General features: G+C 39.1%; 2 long non-coding RNA genes across 10 annotated transcripts; one reads left to right on the forward strand and one right to left on the reverse strand.

The window, feature by feature from the left end:
* Window positions 1-449: 449 nt before the first annotated feature.
* LOC121871641 lies at window positions 450-21,509 on the reverse strand. Of its 9 annotated transcripts, none has more exons than XR_006089924.1 (7): window positions 21,313-21,509; window positions 21,187-21,233; window positions 20,516-20,599; window positions 20,218-20,271; window positions 14,369-14,478; window positions 3,601-8,600; window positions 450-2,167 (listed from the first exon to the last, which is right to left on the reverse strand). It is a non-coding gene; the product is annotated as an uncharacterized LOC121871641 (long non-coding RNA). The 9 variants fall into 9 exon arrangements; XR_006089927.1 differs by having other exon boundaries at window positions 21,178-21,233; XR_006089928.1 differs by having other exon boundaries at window positions 3,601-3,671; window positions 8,547-8,600; window positions 21,187-21,509.
* LOC121871642 lies at window positions 16,357-17,702 on the forward strand. The gene is made up of 3 exons (XR_006089932.1): window positions 16,357-16,458; window positions 16,994-17,086; window positions 17,641-17,702. It is a non-coding gene; the product is annotated as an uncharacterized LOC121871642 (long non-coding RNA).
* Window positions 21,510-22,491: the final 982 nt, after the last annotated feature.

Below are 22,491 nucleotides of genomic sequence, written 5' to 3' on the forward strand. Positions count from 1 at the left end.
GTGTTATACTTTAAATTATTACTTTTTCATGATTTATTTCGATTGTTACTTGAATATTCAACACCTATGAAGCTCATTTGAGCACTAACCTGGCTAGCAGGACTCACGGGCCAAACCGTTGTCCATTTCTCGCAACAGCCGAAATCCTGTTGCTTGTTGGGTCATCAAGCCAGAAGCCAGCAAATTGGGCAACATGTTTGGAGGAAAGTGCCCAGTATGCTGCCACCTTTACTCACCTGAGATGCCCAAGACTACTGTACATACTCCTGCTCACCTGAGATGCCCAAAACTAATTCCTTGGACACCTGCTTTTATATCACAGACATTATAAGTACAAAGTGTAGCCAAAAACTACATATTTATAAGGTGAGTCTCAAAGGGTCATATATATACAAGCCACCAGGAGAATAACGGTCAACAAAATATGTGACATGAATAAAACAAATAGATAATATCGTAGGATTTAATGCAACAACATCGTTGTCATATGTATACAAAGTTGCTAGTTTCCATTACCGAGGTCCTGTTCACAAGACAAAATAACAGAGGTTTCTGTTTGAAAGAGGATAAGCAGCATTTAGATTTTCTCAACATACATGATTTACCTGATACCTGTCAGAAGTTGGAACCTGAACATTTATACATTGTACATATGTAGTACAAAATACATGTACAGTATTTACAAATTATTACCTCTGAATAACAAATTCACCCTAGTATGGATAAAGGGCCTTAATACCCTAAATTCTTCATGATGCTACTGTAATGTTTGTATAAATTACCACATTAGTTTGATTCGACTTTATAATCAGTTGAGTTTTCAATAAAATATAACCCTGATAAATCTGCTTACCTCGTGTCTCTAGGAGGCAAATGTGAACATCTTTGGTTTGCCAGCAGGATACTCTACTGATTTAAGCCTCATACACCTAGCATTTATTAGTCTAAACAAAAATTGTGGGGCCAGAGGTTTCCACAGTGTCTTTAAATGGAAATGATTAAAATCTTCGGAATATAAATACAGCAATATCCATTGTGTACTTCATCATTAAAGAAGTGCATAGGCAGAAGACTAAAAGAATTAGGGAAACTGATATACAGTTCTCTGGCCCATGGAATGATAATCAGTTATAGGTAAACAGGGATGCCCAATAAGCTGTTAAACTTCCTTGGAAAATTGGCATGTATTCACTCTGTAAACAGTATTGAAATTTACCAACTGAATATGAGAGGTTTTACAAATGTCAGTGATATAATGTACATAAGTGTCTAAATTTTAGTACAGTAATAAAATATTCCTTCAAATATCACAACCATACTATGACTTATCATATTAATAAAATCACTTGACATACAGACCAAATTCTATGCAGTTGCATGAAAGTTCTTCCAAAAGCAAAAACGTACTTAACAAGTCATTTGTTTTAAATAACATCATCTGACTATGCAAAAGTAAGACTCTTATTGTTTTCACAGTAGTCATTGTGAATTAGTTATAATTGCTTTCTTTAGCTTAACATTGGTGAGCAAGTGTGGTCATGTGAACCACTAGTACCAATAACATTTATTACAGCAAAACCCCTTCACGTGCAACTTGAACACCTTACCAGGGAATAGCTTAAATTCTGAGGGACTAAAAGCATTAAGTACTTTTAAATTAAAATTTTAATTTTGTATTGGGTGCCAGTCTGCTTAATTTATCAACTTCACTGAAGAACTTAAAAAACTTAAAAAGTTTACATTAAATTTACATAAAAAATGGAACATTTCAAGTTTTGTCGTTTTTTTTTAAGCAAGTTACTGATGAGAATGACTTGCAAGCAGACATAACCCCTGAACAATGCTTGATAATGCCTCATGCCTTGGAAAAATTGAGCAAAGTACCCTGTAAGGAGAAAGGTATGCACGACCTCACACAGTCGACAAACCCAGGCAAAGGTTGACGAAAGTATACTTGCGTTCCTTGGGTGGTGCAATCTACCCAGAGGGAAGAAGATAGAGTGCACACAGCCCTTGGGTATACTTGTGCTGCTAAAAGACAAACATGCTGCACATGATCTTCAACCAGATGTGTTCAGTGCCAGGCAGGTGAGGCACCCAAAGAAAAAGTGTGCCACAGGTCCCATTGCCGTGGTGCCACAGCAACAGTGTTAAGGAAGGTCTCTCACTGAAATGTTAAAAAACTACATAACAATTAAAATTATTTATAAAATGATCATGACTAGCAAAATTTAGATACCTTATACAGTAAAATGTAAAAATATGGGCAAAGCACACTCTTTCATTAACACAAGACATTTCTTTGATCATATGCCTTAACCACATTTAATTTACTAAATGGATTAGAAATGCAACATTATGGCAAATGGGATTATCATTGCTAAAAAATTTTTTTTACTGGAGCTCTATTTAATGAAGCTGGAAAATAATGATAATCAGATTCAGCATAGATATTCTTGATGTGAAACTGCTTACCAAAATCCCTTTTTAAAAGTGCATGGATACATATTACAAGCAGGAAATAAAAATATAAGACTAGATACCAGAAAATTCTTATGCAGTCGAGTTTTTTTAGCTGCCACTCAAAGTAAGCACTGTGTCTTAACCAACACCCTGAGAAAACTTTGTTACTAATTTTGAACAACTTTAGTTTCCACTTGGTCTGCTTTTCCTTTTGAAGTTGGGAAAATCAAGAAAAATATCTGCTTACCGGTTTCTCAAAAACTCACTCACTCATTAGATCAACTATTTGCACACCACACTACCAGATAATACCCCCCCCCCTCAATAAGTCACTAACAAGAATATTTAGATTTTGAGCAAAATATTAAAACTAAAGAAGAATGACAAGAATTTTTCTTTCCAAAATCACATATTCACAGGGAATTAATGTGTATAACTACAGTATATCCAGAAAAGCACAAAAACACCAAAAGTCAGCATCAAAATAATTACAGGTTGAAAAAGGAATTAAATTTGTCCAAGATTCAGTTGGACAAGTAATTACAAAAATTGCAACTTTTCAAAACAAATTTTGTGGTGAACAGGGGTACAAAATATTATTTTATATCAGTAATAATTTTTTCTTTAATGAGGTACAGTAGTACTAGTCATAAAATGGTGATGATATGACAAATGTGGATCAAGTATTTAACTTGCCAATAAGTAAACAATATCATTCACCCTTGATATAAAACCTCCTTTTCACAGAGTTCCTTCTTCATCATGAATACCATTGAACATACTGTAGCTTTCAACAATCTACACCAAAAACAGCATCATTATCAGGCAGAAGCAGCATCCATTACTCCTCTTCCAGTCATTTGTTTGCACCCCCCCCCCCAGCTGGGTGGGCTCATTGTGCTCACCGTGTTCCTCCACCCGCAACTTCTTTACACCCCTCCCCCTGTGATATTCCTAGATCTGCCCCTGAATTACCACAAATGAGGAATACTGTACATGATATACTGTACCCCAAGGCCTACCTATTTAACAGTGGCAAAATTAACAATATTGTATGCATCATGTTCGTCATAATGATATTAACAATGAAGAGTATTAGTACAGTTGGTTAAAGAAAGTGGTTAAGTGCATGTGTACCTTTGTGCCAGAGACAGGAAGCAAGGAACGAGAAGTTTACACCATCGCCCAGCCTGGATATTCTTGTGACCCTAGAAAGTCAAAAGAGCGGGTGTGGTTAGTCAGCAAGCAGCAGACTGTACATGTGGATAAAACTACTGTAATCATATTTACAATCACTGCATATCTAATGTAGGGAATCCAACAGCATGCATGTCTTGGGGAAAAATTACAGCTCTGATATCTAATTCATTACATAAATAGGCACCCTTCACAGTGATGTATGCAGGAAGTGTGTGTACATGCATATGCAGAATGACTGTGTAAACATGCAATTGTCTTGCATTTTTCATTATGCATTTTCTACCAGTAATTACCCAATTTGCACCGATCTCTATTACTCCTGTTTTCACCTCTTTTACCACCCGATGAATCATGCCATTATATACCTCTGATAAAGTCCTTCTATTGGGAATCAGTGTCCCTGTCTCTTAATGACATAAACACACATGGCAATTTTAATAGAATCTCTGGTTGGCAATTCAACAGCTTTCCATTTATTAACTACATTTTCAATACTTTCCACATAAATTTTTTATCACCTATCATAGACTCTTTTCCACATCCATTAAAGCCACACACAAATATTGATTAAATTTCACCTGAATATTTTCACTCAACACTCAGCATTAAAACACACTCAACCAATACCAAAGGTCGAGGTGACAGCTGAAGGTAAAGTTAAATTAAACATATGTTCTTCCTTTGACTTGAATGATACTGATAGAGGTGAACAATAAAGCAATTTCATAATTACAATACTATAGTCTTATTATCATCACCATCATCATCATCACAACAACAACATCATCATCATCATCATCACATTATCATCATCATTTAACAGCCATATTCCGTGTTTGTGTGGGTTAGCTGTGATTACCTGATGGCAACTGTTGGATAAAACCAGAACAGGATGCCCGCCACCCCAAACCCAAGGCACCAACCAAGAAAATGCAGCAGAAACCAGGGGATGGGTTCAGTTATGATGACCCAGTTGCCATCAAACATGTTGAAGTAAAGTTTTATGGCTGGAATCCCTTCCTAACACCAACCCACAGGGAGGCAAAACTGGCAAGCAGGGTCGCAACTCCCGAGGTAATCAAAGACTACCCGCCTACATGTATAAAATTATAATGCTACAATATGAGTCTGTGAAGTTGGAAATAGTATCAATAAAATGTAATTACTGTATCCTAAATTTTGACATAACAGCATAACAACAGTAAACACACACACAAGATAAAGAAACATGCACAGGAAAAAAAAAAAGCTCACTCAAAAAGTTTCAGCTTAGCAATACATATTGGTAAGCCAAGCAACGAGCAATAGGAATACTATACACAAAAGCTAATTAAAACACAGAGCTAGTTACAGTCTTATATACAGTATATGTATAATATTTTTTTTTTACATACCAATGATTTATTCTACATAATTTCCTGCTATATTAAGCACTGTTTGTCATACTGTTACGAATATAATCTTAAAATAAAATACACTAAAACACAATGCTATCTTCTTACCCTCCTTATATTAACTAATAATCAGGAACTATACTATTATATATTAGCATCCATGCACGAGACAATCATTTGTAATCCTCCATATGCCCATATAACAACAACGTTACATCCCTCTGCCAATATTCACAAGTATTTGCAGTATTTAAGGGAAGTACTGTACAGTAGATGTCCGGCTACCACTGAACTTAGGAACAAAAATAATTAGAATTTTATGCTACTATGTTTTACTTTAATATTAAGTTTAATTATGGCTCCTTCTGTTAAATATTTGAAGATACAAAACAGAGAAGACTCAGGAACACCTAATTAACTGAAAAAAAATCTTGTCCTTTACTATGCATGAAAGTATTTCCAATCAATACAGCATACCGACCCTCTTAACCCTCTAACTAACCATGTTCAGGGAGAACTGACACTTACTTACTGATAAAATCCCATTTCCTTTAAAGTGTATATAGTGGGGATTGCATCACACACACACATAAACCAGCAATTATTAATCATTATCTAATCAACATCATTTCTTGAAAACTATGAATTCCACTCAAAATGGCTGCTGTTTACCATCTGATAGTGAATACTGTAAAATATATCTACTAATCTAAAACTAACAAAGCAAAATAAAAGAAAACTTGGGATACTGAAGGTGTGAAAGGAAGATCACTGGGCATGTTGAACCCAATAAAAACATGGAAAATTTCAAATTCATTGACTCAAGATTTGAGGGAGTGACCAGAAATGGGAAAGACTAAAATACTCCTGTGATAAATGTGCCTGAATAGAGTAAATAAATGCATCCCAGCAATGTACAAATGAACTATCAAAATTATTCAACACATTGCAATGAATTTTATGTGAGAAAAAGGATGCTAGATGACACATTAGCTCTGTGATTTGGTTACTGCCTGACTGGGCACCTTTTGTTAAAATCAAGAAGCTGCATCACAAGCATATAAAAATCATTACAGTGTCAATCTGCCAGGTTTTCTTGCCATGTATTTAGCGCAGCCTTTCATTTACAGTTAGAGACAAAGTTCCCTGGACATTTGGCAGTACAGTATATGACATGTCTCTACTAGAGGGTCATTACATATGAGGAATTGAATTTTAAATTGTTTTCTCAGGTTTTTCTTTCCGTTTTTTTTTCCATTTTGTGGTTCTGACACAAAATGTGATGAAAAGCAGCATTATTAGATACAATTATGATCCAAAAGTAGATGCCAGATATTGCCAAGCATTCAGGTAATTTTGTCTCCAACTGTACATAAGCATAAAAAAAAACACAGAGTTTGTAAGTTTCTCTCAAACATTAGCTGTAAGTGGAAATCTATCTAATACAAAAATCCCATTACTAACAAGATCAATAGTAATAATACAGTATACTGGAGATACTAAATACAGAATTCTACACAACCGGTATTTGCTCAGAAAACTATAATTTTATTTACCTTCTCTGTCCCAAACTGTTTCACTAAAATGCACAAACTGTACATGCAAACACCTATATTTCATGTTAAGGGAAATGGTGTTACATATAAAACTGATACAAGTGTGAGCAGTGTATCACATGTACTGTACACCAAAAGGTAAAGAATTTGAGGTAGGAAAGATAATTTTCTTCCTTACATAAATAGCTTTGGTCATGATTTCCACCTTAGTCGGTCCTCACACCTAGCTAATTCTAGCTATCTCCTTGCAAACAACTGAGTGTGCAAAGAATGTGAACACACAAGAATAAGTCAATGTACTGCATTTTCAAACTAAATAATTTTCTTGGACTTATCATAACCTTTTAATATCCAGATAATATTTAGATTGTATTATCTTCCTGATCTAGAAAGTACAATTTATGTATCACAGCTGAGTCACCCACAGTTTGATACAAACTTGCTTCATTTTTCAATAAAGATTCTAAACCCATTGAGTTATTTAAAACACTGGCAAAGTATATGGCACAATCAATGTGATTTTTCACATTTGTTTTTGTAACCTCTGACACTGGCAGCCAAGTTAAGATGTGGAATGGAATGGACTGGTTCAAAGAAACAACAAAGTATATTACTGGTGTAATACAACCATTTTGTTTAATTTTCTGACAGACAACTAGAGCTGGTGTCACAGGCAAGCTTTGGACTGAGTTTGTTCTCGAGGGCAGACTAAGATATATATCATGAATTAAGTTAATACACAGGAGAAAAGTTAAAAGGGTTATTATATCTATAAAGAAAACCCTAATATATTTACATATATACTGTATATAAATCTAATCCTAGGTTCTGTAACATGACTGCTGATATGCTGGTCCAGGTGATTTTTGTCTCCTACCATGGATTGTAGCACTACTGGCCCTACTGCTAAATGGGGATATTCTGATGATGACTGTTGGCAAACTCAGCCACTGGCTAATATCTCTTGTACATTGAATGGTTAAGTAGAACTATTAATTACTATCAGGAAAAGCCATACTTTATACAGTTTAATCTTCAACGTTGTCAATAATAAAGAATCTTTATCTGTGGTAGTTTCCCCAAAAACAACTCATCCTTTTACCTTGCAGTACTGTACCCTCAAGGTTGTTGAACAAAAATAATGATCACTTGGGTCACAATTACCATCAACCCCTAAAATCATCTACCTGTACTGAGTTTAAGATACGGTTGTATTTGAAATCATTACACAAACTCAAGAATAATGTTTCTTGTAATCAAGCTAAATAAATTTTTATTTGAAATGTACATCATTTTTTGGCAAGTTTAGCCACTGATAAGTTTAACAACATAATAAAAATGATGTATTATATGGCTATATCATCCCAATAGCATCATGACACACTATATGGAACAAAGTATGCAGTACAATGCCCCTGCTGTATAGGTCTTGGAACCATAAATGAACGCTTATTTCCATACAAATAATTTACAAAAAATGTTGAGATTATTCAGGATAAAATAATGGAGATAAAGTTAACAGAGTTGTCGTTAATGAGAAATGGTAGGCAATCCATCTTCATACACCTCAGTACTGTCCCTTATATAAAAACTGCAATGACTATTACCATCTGGTAAATCATACACAATCCCCAATACACTTGAGCTACTACGTAATAAGTTTCTTTACTAGGTTTTATTATCCTTGTGAAATTTAAAAATTTATTTTATAAAGGGGTACCTGTACATTAAGTACTAAGTTTAAATGTACTCTAAGTGATTTAAATAAATTTTCTTCAACAATTTTAAGAGTAAGTTAAAGTTAATACTGTATATCTCCACAGAAAAAATGGTTACTAATAACTTGGTTAAGTAAATACAACAGAATATCCCCAGTGTGTTGACAAGGGAAAAAGCAGAATGGCGCCACCCCAGGCATGCAGCTCTGGCTTACGTGGAGATTGGAAGTTTTGGTGCCTAACTTGGATATGAATATCTTGCATATCTCCTGAGAAATGAAAGTAGAATAAATAAAACCTTCTGACAGAGGACAGTATAGAAGTAGCCTTAAGCAATAGCAAATTATGAACAAGGATTTGAATTACAGTATTACCCCGCTTAACGCGCTTTCACTTAACGCGTTTTCGCATATACGCGGTGCCTTGCCAAAGCTGAACTTTCACTTAACGCGGATTTTTCCACAGCAACGCGGTGAGTGTCCGGCTCGGATGCTATTTTTAGATTTTGACCACGCGCCACCCGCCCGCCCGCCCTCCTGCCTGCCTGCCTGCCTCTCCCTCCTCCTCCCTCCGCTTGGGCAAGCGGAGCGGTAAGGTTGCGCAGTGTGTGTCTTTGTTGCGTTATCACTGACGTCATATGACGTCTCGGACTGTGATTGGCCATGCAGCCCTACCCCCCTCTGCTGCTAGCTGTAATTGGCTTAAAGTATTATGACGTGACTACCCCGGGGAGGGAGGGAGGGAGGAGAGACGACGCTTGACCTAGCCGCGGCAGTTTCATCCCTCAAGGCCACGCCGTGTTAACGCGCATCCATTGTTCCGTAAAATGGCTTCCGCCGGACCACCACCCCCAGAGAGAAACCTTTCCTTACCTGGACCCAGCGGCACTAAACCAAAGAAGACACGACGTTCATTAAGCTACGAGCTGAAGTACCAAATTGTTCAAGATTTGGAGAAAGGAAGACGCCAAGTTGATCTCGCGCGCCAGCATGGCGTCAACGAATCTACGATTCGTACGATCAAGAAGGATGCAGCCAAGATAAAGGAGCACATGAAGCTCACAAAGTCTGCAGGTGCTTCAGCTATCAGGTATTGCCAGAACAGGGTGCTGGCAAAAGTGGAAACTTTGCTGGTGAGTTATTTGGTGCGTCAGGCGCGACGCAACATGGCGGTGGACACGCGCTCAGTGCAGGAGTACGCACGTGAGCTATACGCAGCAGTGACACGTAAACTGGGAATTGCAGAGCCCAAACCCTTCAATGCTTCCCATGGTTGGCTGCATAGGTTTAAGAGGAGGAACAAGGTCACCAACATCAGCATTGTTGGTGAGGAAGCGAGTGCTGACCGTGCGGCGGCTAGAGATTTTCCTCCGTTTTTACGTGAGATTATGGAGGAAGGACAGTACACTGACGACCAGGTGTTTAACATGGACGAATCTGGTCTTTTCTGGAAAAAGTTACCTTCCAAGACCTTCGTTGTCCAGTCTGCGAGCAAGGTAAGGGGCCGGAAGATGCAGAAGGAACGCATCACCGTCCTGTTTACCACCAATGCCTCCGGTACCTGTAAACCAAAGTTATCGGTGATTCACAAAGCCCGCAAGCCGCACGCCTACAAGAATATGGACATGAACAAGCTTAATGTCCACTGGCTAACCGCACGTAAGGCGTGGATGTCCTCTTCTCTGTCCCTCTTCTGGTTTGACAACTTTTTGTTCCTGACGTGCAGAAATTCTGCGAGCAACAGAATGTTCCATTCAACATTTTGTTGCTCCTTGACAACGCACCTGGACACTCGCCCCTACTAATGGATCGTCACCCCAACGTAAAAGTGGTCTTCCTTCCTCCCAACACCACGTCATTAATCCAGCCTATGGACCAGGAGTTAATCTGCAACGTTAAAGCTGCATACTCGGCAAAGAAATTCAAGCTCCTGAACGACTCTACCAACACCAAGGATGAGTTGCGTAAGCTGGGTGACACCGACAGCGAGAGTAAAAGCGACGAGGACAAGGAACAAGAGGCGGCGACTCAAGAAGTTCTCGTCAAACAATTTTGGAAGAAGTTTAACGTCAAACAAGCTGTAGACTTCTTGGTGGAGGCATGGGATCTGCTGTCTACTGCTACGATTCGTCACGCATGGAGACATGTGTTGCATGGCATACCAGGTGAGAGGAGGAGTCAATCTGTTACTGGTCAGGTTCAGACTGTTGCAGTAGCAGTGGACCTTGCCAGAGAAGCTGCGCAGACTGTTACAGCTGAAGGCTTCTCCGAGACCACCAACGAAGACATCATGGAGGTGATCAGAGATCCTGAAGTGACTGCCGACGAGATGTTGGAAGAAGAACCCGCCAGTGAAGAGGAGGAAGAAGGTGCGTCATTCTCCGAAGAACCTAGTTTAAGTCATAGTGATATTAAGTGTGTCATAGAGTTAACAGAAAAAATTAAGTCCATCGTTTCCCGCGACACTGACGATGAACGCCATGACGTCTTCCATAACCGACTGGTGCAGGCTATGGAGCCGTACATCAAGGTGTATCACGACAACATCAAAGCCAGCCGTCAGCAAAGCATAACCGAGTTCTTCGCCCGCAACCCACCACAGCCAGCCCAAGGCAGTGATAGTGATAGTGAAGGTGATTTTGAGGGATTTGTCAGGGAAGCCATGACAACTGTAAGTGACAGTGATATTGATTCACCTAGTAATGGTGATTCACCTAGTAATGGTGATTCACCTGAGGGGCAGTAATCTGCCCTCTGCCTCGGAACCAGCCTCCATCCCCGTATGCCGACCCATCTCTTCTACTACCGTGAGTGTTCCTTAAAACTTTTCGTTTTTTAACCTATTCTTTATTTTTCCTATGTTAACCTTTATCTTTCCTAACCTAACCTCTTCTATATTACTTGTTTTTCATGCCACCATAAAGTTAAGATAGAATTTTTACTACAACATAGTTATTTGTCGTCAAAAAGTGGAGTTTGGGGGTCGGGCTGGGTTCTATTGGAATTAATCCCATATGTTCTGTTATTCACTTAACGCGGTTTTCACTTAACGCGGGACCCTCTGGGTTCAATTGACCGCGTTAAGTGGGGTACAACTGTATATCTTTATACATACTCATTATGATATAAATAATATAATCATCTATTCTTTAATATCATCATAAAGAATTCCCTCATTCAGCATCAATATCAGGTATGGAACCGTTTATCCAGTGTCCCAGTACGCAGAATGCTCCAAAAACCGGCAATGTTCTGGAATAAATTACAGTATTTAAAACAAGCACCAAGTAAATCCTGTGTCAAGTGAGGATTAAGTTTTACGTATCTATGGGTCTCCACCATGAAGATATGTGGCAAGAATGTGTGTGTGTGGAGAGGCCGGAAGGTCCGAGGCGTGGAGCAACGTTGCTAAGGACGCTGCTGCATTGCTAAAGCAGTTTGTACTCTAACTTGCATAATTTTTGCTCTTTTTATGCTTTCATTATTGTTATTTAGATGCTTTTGTTATTGACGTATACTGTATATGCCTTCAATTTTAAGTTTTGATCCAGTTAAAGTTAATACGGTTAAATCTACTCTTGGGGCAACACTAGTTATCTGAACACAGTCTTAACAGCAATTCACAGAGGGTTTACTGTACATTTTAGACCTGGTGCTCTAAATTCCAGAAAATATCTACACAGCAACCCCAAGGTCCCAAGCATGCCGGATATATGGTCCCATACCTGTACTTCACGGTAATAAACCATGCTCATGTAATAGTAAACATTAAATTCTATCTCAAATAGTGAAAATTATGGTCTCATGAAAGGATATATATATATTAAAAACACTCAATTTTGTGTAATGCAATGGTTTCAGTCTGTTAATATTACCAGATTCACTTAATACAAGTCAAGAAGAATAAAGAGTACAGTACCTATCTCCTCATACATACTGAATTCCTTCACTCCCATCTCAAATGAAGTCAAGATTCTTACAGCCCATTCAAAATCTATTTCTATAATGCATTCTCCTACAGTGAGGTGAATATACAGTATATCTCTAAAAAAAAGTTAATTTCCTATTCAAGCAAAACCTAATATCTACACTCTTTTTTGTTATATACACTGTACATGAAAATATATTAAGAAATGTTCACATATTCTTTATCATATACCTGTACAGACAACCATAATATTATAGGCAGTCCTTGTCTTGTACTTTCATAACATTAGTAAGTTCTGTAAAACTTCCTGACTTTCCAAGCATGAAAAATACTCTTATAAAATGTTATGATTTACTAGATTACCCAAGGTGTAGTACAAACCTTCTGCAATAAGGAGGCTGCAGTTAAACCTCCACTTCACAATACCTGCATATTTCTATATATAATTCCATTTTGATTTCCTATCACAAAACAACACAAGTTATCCCATACTCTCACTGCACCTCATCTTAAGCATTATGTGGCCCTAATCACCTCATTCAGTAAACAATTCTTTTACAATTACAGTAACTCCCACCACATTCACTGTACAAATAACTGTAACAACTAATTATGCCATCTTGTACGTTATCAACCCCCTTCCCCAATTTTTCTCACACCTTTCTCTATCTTGACTACAATTTCACTTCTTAAAATATACATTCATAAAGTTATTCATTTGCAGTATAATGAAATAAATCTTGACATTATAACATTTGCCCATACTGTATCAATTTTTATCTATGAATTTGAGAAATGAGTCAATATTAAAGACCTAACACCAATGATACTGTCCTACAATGTCTCGATTCATAAATTTAGTTTTATTGAATTTAGCAATAATTATATAATCATTACAGGGTTCACTCTTCTACTTGTTTTATAAATGAGTGAAGATGATACAGTATCCACAAAAAATATTAATACCATTTAAGTAACCAAAGGTGTCTTTTTATGCTCGGATTTCTATGCACACAATTCCCACACGGTCATGTATTCAGCTGTAACCTAGAGTAGTTGTATCAGTGTCTGTTGAAATGTGATGATGGGAAAAAATAAAAAATAAATAAAATAAATTATGCACCCACCCACAAAGAGCCATACTACCCAGTAGCTCAATTTTTATCTCTCAGAACAGTCACCGTGGGTCCCAAGAACATGTCAGGGAGGGAGCCGGGCGAGGCGAGCTGAGACAAGGTGAGTGGGGCGGGCCCAGCGAGGCCGGTGAGAATCAGGAGGAGGGAGGAGGAGGAGGAGGAGGAAGGGAGGAGGGAGCCAGCCGGATCTGGGTAAGGCTGAGGCAAGGGAGGGGCAGGCGGGGAGGCGGAGGTGGGGGCAGGCGAGGCGGGTGGAGTGAGAGGGCAGGCCGAGGCGAGGTGGGGGAGTGGGGGCAGACGAGTGAGGCAGGGGCGGGCCGGGAGGCGGGAGCAGGGGCGGGCGGGCGGGGCAAGGGAGCCGGGCAGGCAGGGGAGGCCCGGGCGGGCGGGAATGGGGAACCGAGGCGGGAGACAGGGAGCCGGGCCGGGCGGGGCAGGGAGCCGGGCCGGGCGGGGCGGGGCAGGGAGCCGGGCCGGGCGGGGCAGGGAGCCGGGCGGGGCGGGGCTAGGCTAGGCTAGGCTAGAGGGCGAGACGTTTCAGAATACAGTATATATTAAATCCCGTAACATTAAGGTTCCTGGTAATTTTTTTAAGTGGACAACCATGGATTTTACAATCGGAAAAACCCATTGGTCAACAACCAAAAAGCACCATAACTAACCTAACAACGTAACGTAACGTAACCTGGAGGTTCCTTGGTTGTCTCCTGGTGTAAAAAGGTCCATTTGTATGTGCACACAACAATTAGAAAGTAAAACAAAATAATATTAGCGTATTTGTGTTTAGATCGGTTATGACCTCCATTTCCGTCGGAAATTGGTCGTTTTTTATAGATTTTTTTTGGCGAGGCGTTTCCCGAAAAAAATATTGGCTCAGCGAATGAAAAATGCAAAAAAACAAACAAACACTATAAAAACATAAACCGGACCTAATCTAACCGACTCACCATATGTTGGAATCCCTTATTTCTTACCTTATTGGCCTGGTTCTCGTTGGAGTTACCACATGTGTTGGTCTTGACGACACTTACATTCGTTCTTGCATTAATGACACTTTACGGAGGTCGGGAGAACACCATGAGATCTAAAAATGCTATAGTTTTAGTGTGGAGGTAATGGTTTATGTAAACAGTTGGGGACAGTAAGTACACGTGGTGTAGTGGTAGATGGAAGCTGCAAGTTTAATTTTCATTCTACGTAAATTACAACTTTAAGCATGTTGCAGGTGACAGCTGGTGTACTTGAAGGCCAATGGAGAAGTGACAGAACCTTGAGCAAGACTTAACACCCAGCATGTTACTTCAGCCTCATCAGTTAAGTTACTTATATATTATCTTAGCTATTATGGTCAGCCCATAAACCACTCAACACTGTGCTCCTACACTGGGCAGTGGAGGGTGTGTGTGTGGGACCTGGCTGACTGTGAATGTTGGAGGGCTCTGGAGGACTGTGTGTGTGTGTGTTGGAGGGCTCTGGAGAACTGTGTGTGTTGTAGAGCTCTGGAGAAGTGTGTGTGTGTGTGTGTGTGTGTGTGTGTGTTGGAGGACTGTGTGTGTGTGTGTTGGAGTGCCTGGCAGTGTGTGTTGCAGAGCCTGGAGAACTGTGTGTGTGTGTGTGTTGGAGGCCCCTGGAGAACTGTGTGTGTGTGTGTGTGTGAGACTGACTGTGTGTGTGTGTTGGAGGCTCTGGGAGAACTGTGTGTGTGTGACTGACTGTGTGTGTGTGTTGGAGGCCCTGGGAGAAACGTGTGTGTGCACTGACTGCGTGTTGAGGAATGGAGAACCGTGTGTGTGTGTGTAAGGAGGGTTTGGGAGAATCAAAGCGGTGTGACTGGACCGTGTGTGTGTTGGATATCGAGAACTGTGTGTGTGTGTGTGTGTGTGTGTGTGTGTGACTGACTGTGTGTGTGTGTTGGAGGCCTGGAGAACTGTGTGTGACTGACTGTGTGTGTGTGTTGGAGGACTGTGTGTGTGTGTGTGTGTGTGTTTTGGGAGGACTGTGTGTGTGTGTTGGAGGACTGTGTGTGTGTGTGTGCTGGAGGACTGTGTGTGTGTGTGTGTGTGTGTGTTGGAGGACTGTGTGTGTGTGTGTGTGTGTTGGAGGACTGTGTGTGTGTGTGTGTGTGTGTGTGTGTGTTGAGACTGTGTGTGTGTAAAAAGGAGACTGTGTGTGTGTGTGTGTGTGTGTGTGTTGAGGACTGTGTGTGTGTGTGTGTGTGTTTGTGTTGGAGGGCTCGGTATTATTGCAGTTTCGGCCAGTACACGCCTGACTTTTAACCATCCCCAACCTTTAGATCTCCTTATTGGAGTATTTCCAACACCATTTTAACCAGGGAGCAAAGAATGTCAGAAAGGAGTTTTAAAGATTTCCATGGTTTTTTTTTGGGAGGGGGGGGGGATATAATTCTAAAGAGGGTGCTTCCCCTGGAAATAAAGGCCACATTTCATTGAATCGACCCAAAATACACAGGATAAACGAATTTCTAAACTACGAGGGCATATTCGATGAAACTGCAATTTTACAATGGGCTCTGGAGAGCTGTGTGGACTGTCTAGATAAACTGAGCTGGGAGTCAAATTAAGATTAGCTGTAGAGATTTGGGAAAGCTTAATAAAGTGCTATAAAAATGTACAGGACTAAATGCCAATTAGTTACAGTATTAGTGAGCATTAGTAGTAGTAAAGTGATTAATAGTAAGTAAAGCTGGTTGTTAGTAGGTGGGTTTTAACTAACAAATTAACTAACCTAATCAGCCTAACATAGATTAAATGTAACTAATCTAGACTAACCCAAATTAATATTAAGTTACCTATTATATAGTTTATATATTGGATAACAAATATATTAAAGAATGTTACTTAAAATTTGCCACAAGTTAACTGTTCATGAATTCAGAAAGTTAAGCTAGAAAAAATTTCACTTGTTTAAATTATTAAAAATCAATAGCTGCAGTTTCCTTTTCAAAATCTAATCATGTACTGTACTGACTTTCTCCTCAGGTTAAGCTGGCCAGAAGTAACATCATACTGAACCTAAGGAGAAATAACTTAAAATGCCAGAACAGGTAAAGTCAACTTACGGAGTTTTATTTAGGCAAGGGAAGCTTGTGGGACTTGTGAAATCATTAAACATTGTGTGGGTGTGGCTTGTTGTAATTAGGGTGGGGGGACAATATGGCTTGTGTGTTGGCATATGGGGTGAGCAGGTGTGTTGGTAAAGTTTTTCATTCAAGCTAAATGTGACCAAGTTGTCAAGGGGAATACCTAAGGGGGCTTGAGGGGTGGGAGGAAGGGAGGGAGGATTCAGTAAGTGAACAGTGGTAAACTGTTGTGTATGAAGCAGTGTGGAGAGATTTAGTAGTGTAGCAGTATTGGTGATGAAGGCTTGTTATGATTGGCTATACTATTGTTGTGGTAAATGTTAGTTGTTGAGGTATCAAGAAAACTAAAACACTAATGCAACTTAAAATAAGATCTTTTGTAGATAAGGTATTTAAATAAACAATTAGGGACAGTATAAGTACATGTAGTCTGGTGGTAGATGGAAATTGTATGTTTAATCTTCAGTGTACATAAATTACAACTTTAAACATGTTGCAGGTGACAGCTGACGTACGTGAATGCCAATGTAGAGGAAGTGACCGACACCTTGAGCAAGATGTAACACCCAGCATGTTACTTAAGCCTTCTTAGGTAAATTACTTGTGTATCTTAGTATGGCCATCCCCAAAAACTACTGGAAGTAAGACTCAAGAGGAGGGACTTACTTTGTGTGAAGGGTTGGAAAGGAGGAGCATTGGGCGGTGGAGGGGCGCTCGTACAGTGGAGGGGCGCTCGTACAGTGGAGGGGCGCTCGTACAATGGGGGGGGGCGCCTCGTACAGTGGGGGTGGGGGCCTCGTATAGTGGAAGGGAGCTCGTACAGTGGGGGCGCTCATGCATGCATGGATGGTGGTGTGCTCAAGCAATGGTGAATGGTGTGCATGTTAAAAATGTGATGCAAAAAATAGCATGTACTATGAAGGCATGTGGGGGATGATGCCTAGATGAAGACTGCTGCAGCCAAAAGTGAGAAGGACAATGCTCCTGTGTAAGGTGATATAGGAGGGTGTTTGAGTGTACGGATATATCACATATATATATAAGAATGCAAGTTTAGATTCCAAGAAATTCTGGAGTAAATGTTGTGTATTGGTATTAATACATTAAGGCTAATTAAGATTGATCTAAATCCAAACCATGTTGCAGGTGGTTGGTGTACAAGATAGATGGACCAGACACAACAAGGTGACCACGACTGTCTAGCATCCCACACCTTGAGGACTACCACCTTACTAAGAAAGAACAGAATTGGTGTTCTGTACACTACTGTTAAGAATAGTGTACTGTAATGTAAAAGTTAAGTATTACTGAAACCTTTTTTATATAATTTAGCAAAACTTGATGTATTACTTAAAATAGTGCATTTAAGAACATACAGTACAAGTTAACCTCAATATTGTGTATTGGTAGTGATATAAAATAGCTTAATTAATTCAGATGTAGAGTATCTAAAAACAAATATAATCATGTTGCAGGTGGTTGGTGTACAAGATAGATGGACCAGACACAACAAGGTGACCACGACTGTCTAGCATCCCACACCTTGATGACTACCACCTTACTAAGAAAGAACAGAATTGGTGTTCTGTACACTACTGTTAAGAATAGTACTGTAATGTAAAAGTTAAGTATTACTGAAACCTTTTTTATATAATTTAGCAAAACTTGATATATTACTTAAAATAGTGCATTTAAGAACATACAGTACAAGTTAACCTCAATATTGTGTATTGGTTGTGATATAAAATAGCTTAATTAATTCAGATGTAGAGTATCTAAAAACAAATATAATCATGTTGCAGGTGGTTGGTGTACAAGATAGATGGACCAGACACAACAAGGTGACCACTACTGTCTAGCATCCCACACCTTGAGGACTACCACCTTACTAAGAAAGAACAGAATTGGTGTTCTGTACACTATTGTAAGAATAGTGTACTGCAATGTAAAAGTTAAGTATTACTGAAACCTTTTTTAAATAACTTAGCAAAACTTGATATATTACTTAAAATAGTGCATTTAAGAACATACAGTACAAGTTAACCTCAATATTGTGTATTGGTTGTGATATAAAATAGCTTAATTAATTCAGATGTAGAGTATCTAAAAACAAATATAATCATGTTGCAGGTGGTTGGTGTACAAGATAGATGGACCAGACACAACAAGGTGACCATGACTGTCTAGCATCCCACACCTTGAGGACTACCACCTTACTAAGAAAGAACAGAATTGGTGTTCTGTACACTACTGTTAAGAATAGTGTACTGCAATGTAAAAGTTAAGTATTACTGAAACCTTTTTTATATAATTTAGCAAAACTTGATATATTACTTAAAATAGTGCATTTAAGAACATACAGTACAAGTTAACCTCAATATTGTGTATTGGTTGTGATATAAAATAGCTTAATTAATTCAGATGTAGAGTATCTAAAAACAAATATAATCATGTTGCAGGTGGTTGGTGTACAAGATAGATGGACCAGACACAACAAGGTGACCACGACTGTCTAGCATCCCACACCTTGAGGACTACCACCTTACTAAGAAAGAACAGACTTGGTGTTCTGTACACTACTCTAAGAATAGTGTACTGTGAAAGTTAAGTATTACGGAAATATTTTTGTTATAATTTAGCAAAACTTGAGAAAATACTTAAAGTACTGTACTAATGCATTCAAGACTGTAGGAGTGAACCTTGATTAAAGCCACACAAAGTATTAAAAATAGCAAGATACATTATGTACAGTAGCATTATTAACTACAGTGGTAGTCACAGTTTTGTTGTGGTTGCAAAAAATTTCCATTTTATAATACTGTATATTTTTCGTCCACAGGTGAAGTATCAGCAAGGTGTACAACGAGATACACGGACATCAATCAAACGGATTGTGAGAGGTTTGAATATCTCGCACGGATCCATTTCTCTTAGTGGTTTGTAAAATTAAGTGTAATATGTAATTGTTGTTCAGTGTGGGAAGGCCTCTGGTGGCTTGTTGAGGGATGGTGTTTGTACCGGGGGAGGCGTTTGTACCAGGGGGAGGCGTTTGTACCGGGGGAGGCGTTTGTACCGGGGGAGGCGTTTGTACCGGGGGAGGCGTTTGTAGTGGTAGAGGCACTTGCACTGGTAAAGGCACTTGCACTGGTAAAGGCACTTGCACTAGGAGGTGTTTGTAATGGTTTGTACTCCTACAATGTCTGTGTATAACAATAAATAAATAAATAAATATTGAATAAACTTTACATTTCATATTCCGAAGTTGAATGATAATGATCTAAATAAACCACAAGTACAGTAGAACTGTAAACTATACCTGAAACATGAACTAAAGTGATCAACTTGGATACACCCACATGATGGCTTCTGGGTATCTTAGAACATGATATATACATTAATTACATAATTATCACCAATTGACATCAAAGTGCCATTCATTGTACGTACAACTGTTACAAACTAATGCCCATGTGATGCCCTATTGGGTACATGTAATCAAAACTACTAGATACCCACAGATAGCACAAATAATGCATTTAAGTCACAGACGCCTTGGACAAAGGATTTTGACAACCTTACCCAGAGAACGGACGTCTCGTGTTCATTTTGAAATTCATCGGCCATGACCGTAAGGAACATTTTTGATTGCATACATACTATTAATTTGAAAGTATTGTATATATACAGTAAATGAAAGTAAAGTACAGTAAGAATTTTACTTACTAAATGTTGACAATCTGGACACTGCACACCAATTGCTGAATGGAAGTGTTTTACCTGAAAATAGAGAAGAAAAAATCTTGTAAAATTGTAATAAACAACTTATGAACCCCCCTCCCCCCACCCCGCCCCCTAAAGACTTGGTAACTTGGATAAATTTAGAAATATATCTGTACTGTGCCTGGCCAAAATTATTCACAAAGTACAAGACTTCCATTATTATCTGAAGCTAAATTTTGTGTAGGACCAAAACCTGACAAGATACTTTATAAAACCTTAAGGTCTAGTGAAATAAACTCACCTTATGTGGAGTCTGCAATATAAAGGTTGAATTGGGAAATCCACAACCGCTGGTAATGTGACGGCCTCACCATCACTGATGTATCTGCCGAGAAATAATAATGGTAGTGGTACTGTAATGTGATTTAGCTGGAGAAAGATATCTAGTGGTGTTGCCAATCATTACAAGTTTTCTGATTGTCTTCTGTGCTAATATAGGTTTAAGAACATAAGATTGCAGGAATGGCCAGTAAATTGATATATACTGTACCTAGACAGTGCAGGTATAAAACCAGGCTATATGACCAAGGATATTTTGTATTTCTGTATCAGCTTCTGGACTGTTATTGTATATTGCAATAAATGTGTAGTGTATACATATGAAAATAAAAAATATACTGTATATTCAATTCTTTATTTCGTATTACCTATCTACAAAGATGTAAAAACATAGTACATATGTAATTTTTTTCTGTTTCTGACAGAACATATTACCTTTTTCAGAACAATTTATAATGTAAGTTTGTTAGGTGGCGATGGTAGATACAACACTGCAGTAGCCCTCCTCCTTTATCCGGGCTTGGGACCGGCATGTTCGACTGAACAAGGCGGAGTTACTACTGTGCATTCTACGTCTAACTACGGTGCTGTTAGTGCTATCAACTATAACTTGAAAAACTTTACCTTTATTACCTGCAAGAAGTACCTTGTAGTAGGTCCAGTCAGCCACACAAACAAACCTGGAATACAAAAAACTTTAAAACATAATATTCATAAATACTTGCATATAGACATTATATATTGTCATAAGTACTTTACCTGTTTGGAGGAGTTCTCGACCAGCCACACGTTCACTTCAGTCAGACGTTCACCTCGGAGGCGCACAATCTGAAAGAAATAAGAAAACCTTAGTCCCATCCACACACATTAAAGGTGGGAGGTTGGGTGTGTGAGAGAGGGTGAGTGTATGGATGGGAGTGAGGGTGTGTGTATGGGAGGACCTCCCCCACACACACCCTCACTCCCATCCATACACTCACCCTCTCTCACACCTTTCCTTATGCCCAACACTCCCTCCCAAACACCCCCACCCACCCACCAACCCTCCCTCCCAAACACCCCCACCAACCCTCCCTCCCTCCCACCCAACCCCCCTCCTACACCACCTCCCCTCCAACCCAACTCACATACCTACCCATCCCAACTCCCTTCCCATCCACCCAACCTTTTGGGTGTGTGGATGGGAGGTAGTGTTTGTGGATGGGAGGATGTGGATGGGAGGAAGAGGATGTGCATGGGAGGAAGAGGGTGTGGATGGGAGGAAGAGGGAGTGGTTAGGAGGAAGTGTGTGTGGTTGGGAAGAAGGGTGTGGTGTGCCATGCCCCCCTCCATGCAAACACAGCATCGAAAAATATTGTGAAGAAAATTGGTTTGTATTGGTGTAATATTGTGTTGTGAGGACTCATTTGTGTTTTAGTATGAATGATAAGTGTGCAGGGATTATGGTGGTGTGAGAGAGAGAGAGCCTTATAATAGTTGTGAGAGACTTGCTGTGTGTTGGTCTGCTGGCAGGAGCAACAGGATAGGCACGGCTTATAGCACTATTTTACCCTCACTTATATATCATATTATTGTATGCCAATAATTATTATTCAATATATTTAGCAATGGTTTTACTGTATCAATTTGACTAACAAATTATAAATATAATATAATATCTTGAAGGTTCTAAGGTTCTTGTGGCCCCAGAATATACTACATATTATTTTATTGATAACTTTAAACTATTGTAACACAGTAGAGATAGGAACACGTAAAGGAAGATAGAACATGATTAAATTATAAATCTATTAACCACCACCTCAACGTTTAACAGTTATGATACAGTTTAGGTATAGACTAAAAATTTTTTATCTAACCTAACCCAATTCAACCTACATCATTATATGTCCATAAGAGAAGTGGGACATCTTGGAGTATCACAAGGGAGATAATGAT

This window comes from Homarus americanus, unplaced genomic scaffold (genome assembly GCF_018991925.1).
Source record: "Homarus americanus isolate GMGI-L3 unplaced genomic scaffold, GMGI_Hamer_2.0 scaffold8065, whole genome shotgun sequence".
Taxonomy (NCBI): Eukaryota; Metazoa; Arthropoda; class Malacostraca; order Decapoda; family Nephropidae; genus Homarus; species Homarus americanus.